We start from the raw sequence: 15635 nt of genomic DNA, 5'->3' as shown, positions 1-15635 counted from the left end.
AAAAATTCAGTTGATTAGTTCACCTACACTTAAAAGCTAAGTCAGTGTACTACAAATATACAATGTGATCAATTACAGTATGATACTTCTTAGTCTAGGGTTTCAATTAAATAACATTAAAAAAAAGGATAGATAATACAACTAATATCCCGAGAAATCCAGAAATTCAAATTTTAGATTGCCAACTATAACACTGCAGTTTACATTTTTTTTCTATTTGGTAGCAGACATTAATGGAATTCAATGCTGATTACTTAAAGATGGTTCACATCACACATTCAATCAGGTTTATAAGAACATAACACGCGTACTATAGAGTTAGATTAAGACATGAAAATTTTTTGCTTGAAAGTAATGACTGTGTAGCACATGGGACATTTATCAACTGTTTCAGCACATTGTTTACAAGTGACCAGATGTCCACAAGGAATAAACACAGCAGCAATATTTCTATCCATATAGATTTTGCAAAGCTTCTCCTCTTGCAGGAGCCTTAGTTGCTCTTCAGTACTCATCGCTTTCTGCAATGAAGTCTGACTCGATTCATCTTGTATATTGTCTTTCTGAGCATTCATTAGATCTGCAACCAGAACCTCGACTGATTTATAGTTGCTCCCAGATTTCTGAATTCTTTCCATCATTATTTTCTTAATGTCCCTGAATCTGAACCCCATTCGTACAGCTTCATGTACCATAGGATTTTCAAAGATGTTATCATCAATTATTTTAGTTAGTGGTGTTTTTTTCAACAGTTCTTCCCATAGACTCCTCAAGTGAATGGGTTAAATGACTATTGTTTATATACTCCTGTCCCTTCTCTTCTAACAGATACTTACACCCTGGATACCACTTAGCATGTTGTTCCCAAGGGTCTTCACTGGGCTTCCAATCAGTTAGCCCTGCTCCACAGGAAAAGCACTTTACTTTATCACCTTTGCCTAAAGCATAAAATTCAGCTCTTGCTAGCTGCTCCTTGTTAACTGAGTATGTCCACGTCCCAAAAGTAATGCTCCGTGCTTCATAATCTGCCATGGCTGGATTTCTTGGAGGATTAGTTGAATTTGGGAAATTCCTACCAGAGCTCATGACTCATAAGATTCACTTTGAATATTAATATTCCGGCCCGAAACAAAGAAGTAATTAGGAAAGTGTCGCCTGTGTTCTGACCATGCACGATCACAAGGTTCCCAATGTTTCAGTTTTCCACCACAACAAAAGCACTGCACTTCCTCATCAACACCTGTGTAGTAGAGCCCAGCACTAACTAACTCTCTTGGGGTTAAGTGGGCATATTCTGGCCAGTTCTGAAATGACTTTAATCCAGCTTCTTCACTACGCATGGCAGGGTTCCTTGGGTATATTGTGTCTGACATATCTACAACCTGTCCAGTTCTCAAAAGATAGTCTGCATGAGTCTCAGATGGCCTGTCTAAAACAAAATGATTTCTGTTTCCCAGATCATTTCCAGCTCTGTACTGACCATTTTGGACACCAGGATTTGTAGGTTGCGCAGCACTGTTTTCAAAATAAAAGCCACTGATCAATCTGCAATTTGGGGATACTTTCCTGTGTCTTGCAACTGCTGAGTCTCCATGTTGCCATCTATCTACTGCTGCGTGACAACTAAAGCACCGCACGGTGTCTCCCTTCACCAGTATATAGAAAACCAGCTCGTGCGAGTGTTAATGCTGAAACAGGACTACTACTTAGAAAATTAGCAAAAGTTTTTCATCTATTACACTCTTCTACAAAGTCTTCATCCTTATCGATGTCTGCAGGTACACAAGTTTTAGATCCTTCAAAACTGTTAAAAGTCATCTTCTCTTGAAAATAGGGTTTGTCCACCTGATATGGCCCCCAATGACTTCTTTCTTTACCTTAGTGGTTATGGGGTTCAAGTTGGTGCCCACCCGCTCACGCCTTCCATTGTCAGTCCCAGGAACCTGGGCCTGGAGCCCTGGTGGGCACCCGCGCCAGGCGGGGGTGGCCTTCCCCTGCAACGTGGAGCCCAAGGGGTGTTTTATATCTCTTAATAAAATTTTACAGTTTTCCCTGTGGAGGTCTTCTTGAAGAAATGCCTCAAGGCATTTGAACAACTGGTATCAAGAGACGACGAGCTGAGATTTGGGACAGAAAGGATATGAAAGTATAACCTTCACCTTGAACTGGACGTGAGTCTACACAGAACTGGGCTTGATTCAGCTCAACTTGAAGTGCGTTTTGAAATCATATCTAAACATGGTGAGTATTTAAGATTGATAGTGAGATGTGTTTGTTTGACTTTAGACACCTTGAATGGAGGTAAAGCATCCACCACTTCCTCCCCATCTCCTGACCTGAGACCAATGTTCAGCTTTCCCACTTGAGAAGTTGTAGGAGCTAGACTGGACAGACAGACTGCTAAGATCCAAGAGAAACCTGAGAAGAAGATGACGTTGGGCCAGAATTCTGTTATCCTCAATGAAAGATTGTTGTTCTGTGGGAGGGAACGGCAGCACTGAGCAATGGGGACTGTGGAAGCAAACCATGAGGAGGGTTGTGGAAGGAGATATTTAAGAATCTAAGCAACACCCAGGAGGAAAGACCTTTGATTAGGTATTCAGAAAGTGATGGACATCAACTTTATATGGCATATATACAGCATATATTAGCAATAACTCCACCCCATTGAAAATCACCAGTCCGAAGGAGTATCGCAATCAGCAGGTAACTACCCAGATGAAGAGATAAGGCAAAATCCCTTGGTTTCTGCTACTGAGTCTATTACCCACCAAAGCCAGAGTGGCAAAATAAATTTTATGCAAAATGGAAAGGAGAAGCTTTGCTCGTGAGCTATAAATTCACCAGTGACCATTCCATCGCCGCTTAAGATCCCAACGAGATGCAAGAGCACATCCTACAAGAGAAGACAAGTCCACAAGGGCCAAGACCATGTGGTCCGTCCTGATGTGGTTTGATTCCGGCTAGAATCCAGAATACCGGGGGAATCAATGGGCTCGTGGCCTAATGACACTCCGTTGAAAGTTGCTCATCAGGAGTTTGCAGGCATTATTCCTGAAGAGGATGGTTCAGTAAGATTAGATAAGAAGGTGAAAAGAAAAGATAATAAGGGTGTTATGTAGTGAAAATCAAAATGCCGAACCAGGAATCATGGCCTTTATGGAAATCCACCATAACCTCTGCCACAGAAACAGGCCGAGGACCTTGCCATGGGCAGGGCCTAGCTTTCCTCAGAAAACAGTCCTGGTGCTGCTCCCTCCCACTGATAACTCAACCATCAAAGCCTGAAATTTTGAAAGTAGCCGTTGCCACTAGCCATTAAAATTCAGTACGAAATGTCAAATTTAAAATACTGTAATTTCCTAATGAGCTTTTCAACATAGTGTAGCTGGAAAATGTACTCCCAGGTAACTAAATATATTGACCAATTAAATAAACCAATTAAAGGCTGCTGCCTAAAATGAGGATTTTGCTTTAGAATGGTATTTAGGTCATTTTCTTTGACAGAGATTAGATGCAGAACTAGTTTCCTGTGGAGGCAAATTCGTGACAGCTCTTCTACACATCCCCTACCACAATTACAGTCCCATTCTGCCAGTAACTAACTCTGTGGCTTCTGGAAGAATGCAACTTAATAATGTGTTTCGGTTTAGAAACTGTCAGGTATGTTTTTATTTAATTTAAGCTTGTCAAAAACAGCTGCAAGTATACAGACATCAATTATAACAACTATCATAGTCTTCAGAAGTTAAACCAAGATATTATAATCAATGGGAAGAAAATGTAATTAAAGGCAGGAAAGGAAAAAATAAGAAAGGAATCCTAGTGAATTCCAAATGAATAGTTAGAGATCTGAAATTTTCGACAATAAGCTGATAAAACAGTTATACCTTCTAGTCTAGTCCTATTTTACGACATTTTATAGCTATTTGAGCTGTGCAAATGCAAAGAAATCGAGATTTGTATTTTTAAACACATAAGAATATATGCTGAATACACTTAACAGTTCTTATCTCCTTGGACCACGAGTGAGAAAGCTCAGAATATATAGCAAATAATAATCTGACTTGAGACCTTTGTCTTCAGCATAATAAATCCGGCTAATGACCTTTGTAAACCTGCCCACTGCCCAAGAAATTTTAAACATTTCATGGCATAGAAAATGTACTGCACCACACACGGATACTTGTGGATAAAGATTTCTTCCTTTTCATTTATCCAAAGGTACTCTTATAATTCTGATTTCATATATTCCATTTTCAAAGACTTCCATTTGCTCCTCTTTGAAACAAACAAACAAAAGTTCTGTATGTCTCTAACTTCTCTTTTAGATACCACAGTCTGTCTTCCATGTGTGTTGTCTGGTGCAGGTTGTAGTGAAAAAGAGCGGGGACAATCTGGGATCAAAACCCAACCCCACTGCTTCTTAGCTGCGTGGCTTGGAACACATCATTAACCAGCCTGAGACTCTTTTCCCCTCTGTATATCCATCATAAAGAGTGCTTGTGTGGATTTGAAATAATATATGTACAGTATATGGCTCACAAAAAGACTCAGAAAAGTACAGCTATTCTGTTCATGGCAGAAGTGCTGTCCCCCATGAATATAATGCTACCCCATCCCCAGCTACATTTTTGTTTTGTTCACCAAACAATTTGGCCATTCCTTCTGACACAATGCTGTCACAACCCATTTACATCTACTATGTGACCAAATATGCCATGTGGATCTTTGATTTATTTTTAAATTAGTAATCCTCTTTAATATTCTTCATGTTGGACCTGAATTTTAATGCCTCGCCATTATTTGAAATGAGTACATGAAGAATGAGCCATCTTGGAGGTCCCTCTAGGAGGCAAAGCACTCACAGATGTACGGGCAGAGAATGGGAGAGAGGCACTAAGGAGTAGAATGGGGTCCCCCAGGGGGCTCTGGGAATGGAAGAGCCTAGTCCAATGACCAGAAGAAGGATTTGGGGGTCTGAGAGCCTTGGGCTCCTTTCCTTGCTCTGCTCCTCCATACCACTTGACCCTGACAAGTCACCTTCCTTCTCTCAGCCTCAGTTGTCTTATCTGTACACCTGATATAATCATACCTACCTCATGGGTTCATTCTGAGGACTGGATAAGGTCTGTCAAACATTTAGCTGAGAGTAAACACTCAATAAAAGATGACCGCAGCAGTAGCTGTAGTATTCGTCATTTCTAAGGTATACAGACCAAGTTTTTAGTTTGTTTTGCTCCGTTCTCTCACTGAAATGTAGGTCATGGTGATATGCTCTCCACATGAGGAAGACAAAACTTATACATTCTGTAATGTGTGTCTTATTTGACATATTCAATTGAGACTATTCCGTTTTAGTGTAGCAGACAAGAAAAAGCAAGTAGGATGGATCAAAATCGTACGATGTGCTAAATAAGGACAATAAGCAAGTCACTGACGGACATGAGCCGCATTCACAGATGTGTTGTTAAGTATAGACAGTTGGCAAGCAGTAAGACCTGTTAAAGATTGAGTAAAATATATGATTTTTTTTAAAGGTGGAACAATCAAGAATGTTTACTTATAAAGAGAAAATGGTGGAAGGACCAAATCGTAAGGTACAAATCAAGCCCCCTTCAGATTGATGTGTCATTTCTAAGTTGGCCGACCATTGGGTCCCCATTCTGGCTTTGCATGCACTCTGCCCAACAGATAAAGCTCACAGCTGCCCAGCAGACTAACTGGTGAACTACAGCAGTGGCCAGGCATCCTCACCTCTGCGTCGACAAACATGTGTTGACTTTGAGCTTGCTAAGCCTCCTTGTTCAAACTCAGCTCTGGTCTTTGTAACCACAACACTATGAGGAAAAATGGATGTGACACAGAGAGTGGGAGAGAGGCAGTGGGGAGAAGGAAGAGGGAGAGAGAGAAGGAAAGGGAGAGGACAGGACATAGAGACAGTTGTGTAACACAGGTAGTGTGGCCCTTCCGCTCCATCCCAACTGTGAACTTCCTGCATATCTCTTTTCCCTCACTACTCGATGTGTATTTCACGTGGATTCAATAAACCACGTGATTTGAGCATCTTAATATAGTCTGTGAGACTTCTGTTCCATCACCCTGGGATGCTTGCCTGGGGTGTACTTGGATGTTACCGTTGCATCAAGGTAATTTCTCATATCTTTCCTTGGCATCAGCATTTCTTCTGAGGGAAAAAAACCAGTTGGTATTCTTCCACAAATAAATCAAATTGGTGTTATTTTGCACAGGGGAGCAATAAAAGCTTTCTCCCCACATTTTTCTGGTGAAAGCAATTTTGATACCTTGTTAATGTTTGCAGAACTAGTCATTTCATATGAAATTATAGCCTTTCCTTCCAGGTGATTGTTTCTAGCTATATTCCCTGCTGTAATCTGATCTTTTTCATGTTATCATCATGGAGTTTGGAGTTTGTTTTTTAAAATGAATTGTTGGCACTCCAGTAGGTCACCATTATCCTGACTAGACTAGGACACAATTCCGACAGGAAAAGCAGCTGAAACCCAAGCTCAGGTTGACAGTGGCCCCAGCCAGCACCTAAAGGCCATGCTTGCCCAGCCAGCCATCTTCTTTTTCCTTTCTCTCTCTCTCCTTTTTCAGCTTCTTTCATTTTTTACCCACAGTCTTCTTTTGCTCATCTCAGAAACCACATATGAGTCCACTCGGGGCTCTACCCTGAACCACTTTTCTGCTCTAAAAATTGTTTTTTCATTATATCAAGCTTGCCTCCTGGGCTTCCCAGAAAATGACATCTCTCCTGGGAGAGTCCTCAGTCTTTTGTAAGCCCCGGCTGACCCACTCCACTAATTAGTCATGCATGTTTATGTTAATCTGAATCCCACTGGTAGACAAGCCTTAAATTTAAGCACCAACCTCTTACTACATGTGTATAAAATGATGTCTAAACACCAAGGGGAAGCCTTGCAATAGGGTTATTCTATTGGGGGAATGAATCAGGGAAGTTTGGGGTCATTTTTGACCCCAAATGAATCAGGGTCATTTTTCCTCCATGTAGTTTGTCATAGTTCCCATGGTTTTTCTCCCAGTTCTCTCAGGCAACACACACCATCTTGTGTTCCCCTCAGTAGAGCCTGAGGGAGAATGTCAGCTTCTTCAGAGTGAAATATCTACAAGTTAAAAAGGAAAAGAAATCTTTCTCTTGCTAATATTGCCTGCCAGAAATGAGTGAGGGAGGAAACCCAGTCACTGGTGATATGGCGTTTGGATTGGTTGACTTGCATACGAAAGTCTTTTAGGCAAATTGTTCACTATCCCTAGGAATTAGCTAGCCCTGGGCCATTGCTGGGCTTTTATAACATCCTTCCTATTTGCCTGACCATTCAACACCCACCCCACACCACCTTGTTCTGCCCCAGGCCCCTCTCTCAAAGAACTTCTATTCACTCCCAACATAAAGCTCACCATGCCTGTGGAGGTTTTTTCCCAAAATGGTTTGACCTGGAAAGCAACTGGCCTTGCATGAAGATAATTTTACTGACTTCCTTCGTATTTCTACCAGTTGTACTGGACAGAGATGAATGGGAACAAAACATTGTATTTGCCTTATCAGCCACTGGTGTACATGAGGAAATTCACTCTATGACAGCGATGTGGTATGGAACGCAGTGGTGATATTCAGCCCTCTCCCTCAGTCCTGTATCCAATCACTAAGTCACCAAGTCCTGCAGATTTTACCTTCTAAGTACATTTTAAAATCTCTTTCCTACTCCTCATCGTCCCTGCTACCCCAGCCCAAGTCAGGTCTTCATTAGCGCATTAACCTCATAAATAATCTTCCTGCTTCTGGTCTTGTCTCCCTCAAACTTACTCTCCACACAGCTGAAGAGATTCTTTGAAACATAAATCCAGCTATGGTATCCATGGCGAAATCCCTACCATGGCTCCCCTGTTTGTGGCAGTTCTCAGACTCTTCAATTTAGAGACCAGGATAATTTTGTTTTTAATTTTAGTAACTTATACAAAGATGCTGAATTACATTTTGCTAAGGAAGGATTTAAAATAAGAATCCCATCTTCTGTTAAAATCCTTTCATAAAAGATAATTTAAAAGTATAACACACACACACACACACACACACACACACACACACACAATGTAATCTCAGAAAAATGGACTATCTCTTCCACTGAATAAATTGAACTTTGTGAAAAATTCTCTCCACATCCCCAGGGCAGTGAAAATTTCGCCTCACCTTGGCTCCAGTCTGCAGTCTGCATGGTACACAAGGTCTCCTGTGAGCTGGCCCCTGGCTGCTGAGCTAGCCTTCTCCTTCCCAGTCTAAGTCCCAGCTATTCTCCATTGCTCAGAGTTCATCCCCCACCACCAACACGGAGGTGTTTCTCACCTGCCCCTTTTGTCAAGCTGCCTCTGTGTATGGAGCGTGGATGGACCACTGTCTCCCATGTCATGCCACTTCTTCACTTGGCTAACTTTATGTATCTTGTAGCACTCAGAGAAGCACTTCCATCCTCAGAACCACTGTCTTCCTTTTTACATATGTGTGTCCCCATCCCTAGAGACGAGGTTAAGTAATTCAGTAATACCCTGTGCAAATCAGTAACATTATTCCTAGCATATTTATCTACATTGTGCCTAATATAATCATCTGCCTTTTCCTCTCTTTCTTCCACTAAATGAGAGTTCTATAAGCCAGTAAGTAAGTGACGGTACATTTTCGTTTTTATGTCGATAATATCTAGCACAGTGACTCGGCATAACATAGGCATTAAAAAATGTTTACTGACTAAAAAAGTAAATGAATAGATAGTTCCATTTCAAAGACATATTTGATGATGAGAAATCTAATTATGAACCATTTTTAATTCTTCAGAAGAAAGATAATATGTAAATTTTAATTGGCACATTGTTACTTTGATCTTTTGTAAGTGTGACAGTCACCTTGGCTCCCCCCCACCCCCATATCTCATTTCATTAACTCAAAAAGTCAGTCAATTGTCTGCCTATTCCCTGACCCACAGATATCTTGCCACCTGGAAAAATTTGAGGATGGGAAAGTTGTGCTTATTGGTCTAAGACTTTCACAGTAAAAAAAAAATTATGGATGCTAAACAGGTTTTTTGTTGCTGTGTTAATGCATGCCTCAGTGTAAGTCTTATCCCCAGAAGAAAGTGTCTTTAAAAATGGTTAACTGGCCACAGGATAATTATAATACCTTTGGTGGTAGTTACTGAGAAAACACACATACTCTTTGTTGGGAATATTCTTGCTTCTGTTTCCGAGCTCAGCTCCCATGTGAAACGGAGGATTTCCAACCCTATAAACTGTGTCAGAGCAAGCAAACTGCACCCAGTGAGAATTAAATCTTAGTTTTTCCAGCTCTCACAAATATGAAGGCATACATGAAGAAACGACCGAAACTGAGGTCTCTGGAATCAGATGGCGTCAGGTTTTTTGTTGTTGTTGTTTTTTAACATTTTTTAAATTAGTTTCAAAACGATTAGAGCACAAAACGATCTAATAGTTAGAGATTTATCATTTATATCCCTCACACAGTGACAACCCCCCTCCCCCCATCTACTACCCCTCTGACATCGCACACAGCCATTATATTTTCACTGTCTCTATTCCTAATGCTGTACTCCGCTTCTTGTAACTATATATATAATTGTAGTTGACATGCATTATTGTTCAGCTTCAGCTTCAGGTGTACAGTAGATTGCTTGAGTTTTAAACCCCCACCCTTCACTTGCCGGCAAGTGCCCTTGGACAATTTACTTAAATTGCATCTTCCTCAAAAATCTTATTTGGACAATGAGGACAAATTAGTATGCAATCATAAGATTGCTGTGAGGATTAAGTGACATATCTATCACAAGTGCTTGGATCTCAAAGACATCACTTTTGTTTTTACTTGCGCTTTTTCCTGCCTCCTCCTGTGGGACTCCAAGTGTACTGGCCATTTAGTTGCCCTGAAATTGCCCAGTGTCTTCCTTCTGCTCCAGCTCCCTGGGAACTTACCCCCCTCACCACATAGTGTCCTTCAGGTATAGTTTCCCACCAGGTACCACTGCTGGAACTTCTGAGCCCTGCCACCCACCACTGTCCCCATGGAGCCCTTAGGTGCCAACGCTGATTTGGGATAGTGATATGAAGGACAAAGACATTCACCCTAGTACCCTAAGGTCTACCCGAGTCTTTGTAAAATAGCTCTTTCAGGTTTCACTGATGATACCCCATCGTCACCACTTCACCCTCACTGGATCCCACTTAGGGCATAAGGATGGGGCTAAGGACAGGGCTGAGGAACCGAGAGCACAGAGTGCTCGGAATTAGCCCTCACTTCTGCCTTTCTAGGCCAAGCCAGAGGTACCAACAGGTAAGCTCACTCCCAAGAGGTTCTTTAGTCCCTCAAAAAAAAGAAAAATGGACATCTGGAGGCTACTACTTTTCTGGACGTAACTTAGTGAGCACTCGTATGGTCTGGGCCATGCTTCTTGCTGGGAAAGGGAGATGGAAGAGGAAGGAGAAGAGAAGAGGAGAAGTCATGCTTCCTAGCCTGCAGATATTATTTATTCCAGGGAAAGCTCCAGTCCCAGACACTGTGCTTCCCTTCTATGCCAATACCCTTTGTTTTTTACTCAACCTCTTTCAGCATCTCCGCTCCTCTGCCTCTAGAACAAGTACAGCTCTCTTTTCAGATGTTCCCTTTCGCTACTATTGGGGAAACCAGGGGAAAAGGGTAAAGCTTCAGTATACTTTTAAAGATAAACAGTACAATTTGCCACTGACATTCCCTGGAGAGTCAACACGATCTTTAGAGATACAAATTGTTTTTATTAATTTTCTCATAAATTATGTCCACCTCCCTGCAGACCTTCATTAGCCTGGGCTATGTGGTCCTGAGTTCCAATATTTCTTTTATCCTCCTTTTTAACCTAAACTCAGGATAAACAGAAACATAGGATAGCACTAAGATAAAACTAATCTTACATTTCAGAGAAAATATCAAACAATTCTTCCACCAGTATCTTCCTTTGTCACTGTATTTCTTCATTGAAGTTACAACAAGAATCCCGGAAGAAAATGCCACACAGATCTCTGGCAGAGGTGAAGGGTAAGACGTAAAAGGTGAGTTCGGGGTTACTGTTATTTCGGCTGCTTCTACAATTGATGATGATGGTGGTGGGTGGGTAATAATATTTCCCATTTATTGAACCCAAATGCTTGACATTATTTGTATGCTCATGTGAGTCCTAATAGATATATTATCTTTAATTTTTAAATTCAAAATTCTAGTCCAAAGCTAATAAGTAGTAAAACTGTAAGTCAAATGCTATGTTGTCAGTCACCAGTGGGCTGCTACCTGCCTTGATAATAAAACCAGCATTCCACTGAAAACAAGAGAGCAGATATTATAAACAGGTTGCTCTTCCTTGCTGTCTTCTCTTGCCCTTTCTCTTATACATCCTGACATTGCCGGACATGTCAGCACTTATTACAGTGCTATGTTATAAAATACCCTAAAACTCAGAAGCTTAAAACAGCAATTATGTACTCTTGTGCACATGTGTACAGGTCAACAGGGGTCAGCTGACCTGAGTTGGGTTTGATTGGGCTTCACTCCAAGCGCAAGTTTGAATCCAGGTCTATCCCACTCATCCTCCACAGACTAGAGGGCCATCTGGCATGTGCTGTCTTCACAGCATTGACAAGGGTGGTAGAGGGCAAGGCTAACTACGCAAGTATATTTCAAGCCTCTGCTTGCATCACACCTGCTGACATCCCATTGGCCAAAACAAGTCTCATGACCAAGCTCAAATTTAAGCAGAGTAGAGTCACTTCAGCAGGAGGCCATGGCAAGGGATGTATAATACGAATAGAGACGAAGAACTGTGACCAATAATTTAATCTACATACCCAAACCTTAGACAAAGAAAGAAGGAAGAATCGACCAGAGCCATGGAAGATGGTTCCAAGATCATGGAGATCCATAGCAGCAAGGAGTTAAAGCTAAGTGGCTGAAAAGATAAAATGGGAAATCCCAAGGGATGCAAGTTAGCAAGAAGGGGAATAACTCAAGTAGAGTTATTCCCATCCTGGGGCTTTTCTCTGCCTTTTACTTTGGGGACCATACTGGGCTTGGTCTGCATTTTACTTTGGGGACCAAGATAAGGATTTACTTCTAGTATGTAGGCCTTGGAAGCCTGGCCCTAGCAGAAACTGCAAGCACATCTGGCAGGGGCCAGAACTGCTCATTGTCACAAACAGAAAATGAGAACAAAGAAAAAGTTTTCCAAACTCCTCCTTTTTTTTTTTTATTGTATGTGTTCTTTGGCTTGAATTGTGTTGCTAGGTATCTGACTAAAGTGAAGCTCAACTGAAGTATAACATGTTCAATATCAACACTTGCAAAATTCAGGTTTTGATGGTTTCCAACACTAAGGAAGTTTTACATTTCCCTGTTACTATATAAAAATAACAGCTGGAGGAGACCATGGGCATTTATCAATTCAAAGGAATAACAATCAGCTCAGGAAACTTTAGTTGCTTATTAAAAAACACCAAAAGTTGCCAAGCATGAAGCAGTGTTTTGTTTTCTCTTACAATGTTTGTAATAATACTGTGGTTCCTGGATATTTCCCCATAAGCCTTCTCTGAAATTTAACTGTAAACTATTTTCTATTTGACAAGTAAATATTTAATCAACTATTGGAAATACAGTTATTACCTCAGATATATAGTGGACAGGTTCTGAGACTCTCAGATGTTAGCAAAAGAGTTATATACTCTGTCTAATATCCCAAGGTATAATTTCATATCAAAAGTGGTTGAAATAAAAACTTTGGTTCTTAGAGAGGCAGTGTGGTTTTCTAGAAAGATCTCTGGTCCCAAGTCTGTCATTAACTAGCTCTAAAACGTTGGGTAACTCATTTATGTATAACTGAAGGTTTTTAACAATCTGGCACCAACCAGCTTCTCAAGAATATTTTCAATTTCTCATTTTTACCCTGAGTTCCAACCCTCTTCCATTCTTCTCTCCCGCCTTGCTGCCTTTTCATTCCATTATTTTGCAGAGCAATTCACCCATTTCTTTGCAGACCAAGCCCTGGAGAGCCTTACTCTTCACTCTCAAAGAGGCCTTCAGGTTATTTTCCAAAACAAAGTGACAGCTCTCCTGATACAAATTTTCCCATGGTGCTAGTGTATCAAAGACTTTATTTAATAGAGTAGCAACGTTTTCTTTCACTCACATCAGTACAATAATAGGCTTTCAACGAGCTTATTGAATAAGTGAAAAATATGATTGCTTTTATACCTCTCATGTTTTAACCACTAATATGACTTAAGCACTTTCACAAGTTCTCACTTAGTCCTTACTATAAGTCTATAACTAAGAATCGGCGAGAAAAAAAATGGGCTCAGAGAAGTTAAATAATTTCTCCAAGGCAACGTAGATTATAAACAGTGAAACTGGAATTTTAAATCCACATCAGTTTGATTCCAAAGCCTCTATTTTTTCATCTACTAAAAAAGGAGGTTTAATCAGATAATCCCTGAGGTTCCTTGAGGTCTAAATTTCAGTGAGTGTGCAATAAAGGGTTAACTCAGCAGGCCTGGGTTGCCCAAACCCTGCACATTACAAAGAAAAGTTTGGTGGTTGGCTGGCTCCTGGGACATACCTTCTAAGACTGGAATATTCTGCCTGATGAGAGTATCTTTGTTTGCCTGGGATCTTAGGCCACTCCAGTTTATGCTAACAGTGTTATTTATGGTGGGATCTTGTGCCATTGGTATCAGCTTGAGACTGCGTAAGTAAGGTCAGCCACGTCGGTGATCAGCCATGCTGATGTGACCGACCCCCAACAAGAACCCTAGACACCAAGGTCTGGATGAGTGTCTTTGGCATGAAATACTTCGTTGTGTTGTGACACATCATTGCTGGGAGAATGAGGCACTGTCTGCATAGCTCCACTGAGAGAGGACATTTAGAAGCTCACATCTGGTCTCTCCTAGACTCTGCCTAGGAGCCTTTACCTGTACTGCTTTTAATCTGTATCCCTTTGCTGCTGTAACAAGTAAACCGTAACAGTGAGTACAACAGCACTTCTGAGTTCTGGGAGTCCTTGTAGCTAATCGTTTAACCTGAAAATTGTTTGGGGTATCCCCAACCATTATTTATTTTTTTCTTTTTCATTAAATCTATTGGGGTAACTTGGTTAATAACATTATGTAAATTTCAGTTGTACAACTGTATAACACGACATCTGTTTACTCTGTCACGTGCTCACCACCTGAAGCCTACTCTTCTGTCACCATATACAAGTATTTGATTGCCTTTACCCTCTTCATCCTCCCCCAAACTCCCTCCCCATCTGGTAACTACCATTCTGTTGTCTGTACCTATGAGTTTGTTTTGGTTTGTTTGTTTTGGTTTGTTTGTTTTGGTTGTTCATTTGTTGCTTTTTGTTTTATATCACATATAAGTGAAATCATATGGTTCTTGTCATTTTCCATCTGACTTATTTCAATTAGCATAAACTCTCAAGATCCATCCACGTTGTTCCAAATGTCAATGTTTATTCTTTTTTTATATCTGAGTAATATTCCATTGTATATCTGTATCACATTTTTATCCAATTATCTGTCAAAGGACACTTAGGTTGTTTCCATGTCTCAGCTATTGTGAATAATTATACTGCAATAAACACAGGGATACATATATCTTTATGAATAACTGTTTCCAATTTTTTCAAGTAGATACTCAGAAGAGGGATTGCTAGGTCATATGGAAGCTCTGTTCTTAATTGTTTAAGGAATTTCCATACTGTTTTCCATAGTGAATACAGCATTTTACATTCTCACCAGCAGTGTGCAAGGGTTCCTTTCCTCTACATCATCCCCAACACTTATTTTTGTCATATTGATAATAGCAATTCCAACAGGTGTGAGGTGGTATCTCATTGTGGTTTGGATTTGCATTTCCCTGTAACTAGTGATGTTGAGCATCTTTTCACATGTATTAATGACCAGTCTCAATTGTTTGTTGTTAACTCAGTACTACTGTTTCTCTGCAATCCAGAGGAGACCTGAAGAGTAAAATTCCCCCAAATTACTTTCCCCATATGACTCTAAGGATTTGCCAGTGAGAGGCATTCTCATGAGACTTGGAAGAAGAAGAAGAAAAAAAGAAACCATTATTTGATAGAAGTACTTGCAGTCAGATGCGTAAATGAGGGATCAGCAAAATTTTTCTGTGACGGGATAGATAGTAAGTAAATATTTTAGTCTTTCGTATGTCATGCAGTCTCTGTCACAACTGCTAAACTCTGCCATGTAGTACAAAAACAGCCATAAATAATATATAAGGAAGTGAGTATGGTTGTGTTCCTATTGGACCTTTATGAACACTGAAATTTGAATTCCATGTAATTATCACATCAGAAAATGTTCTTCTTTTTTTCAACCATTGAATAGTGTAAATCCATTCTTAGCTCACACACTGTATAAAAACGGGCAGCAGATGTTTTCCATGGGCCATAGTGTGCCAACCCTTCATACAGAGTCAGCAAATATAAGATTCACCATGGCATCTGCATAAGCTCTGGAGATTCACCCACTTCAGTGTTTCAGGA

General features: G+C 40.5%; 1 pseudogene; it reads right to left on the bottom strand.

Annotated features, from left to right (window-relative positions):
* Positions 1 to 323: 323 nt before the first annotated feature.
* On the bottom strand, positions 324 to 1818 carry LOC109440112 (E3 ubiquitin-protein ligase XIAP pseudogene; annotated as a pseudogene).
* Positions 1819 to 15635: the final 13817 nt, after the last annotated feature.

The sequence above is a fragment of the Rhinolophus sinicus genome, chromosome 1 (assembly GCF_057876585.1).
Source record: "Rhinolophus sinicus isolate RSI-liver-muscle chromosome 1, RSI-T2T, whole genome shotgun sequence".
NCBI classification, from domain to species: Eukaryota; Metazoa; Chordata; class Mammalia; order Chiroptera; family Rhinolophidae; genus Rhinolophus; species Rhinolophus sinicus.
The sequence above is the reverse complement of the archived record's forward strand: the minus strand, read 5'-3'. Positions and strand labels throughout refer to the sequence as shown.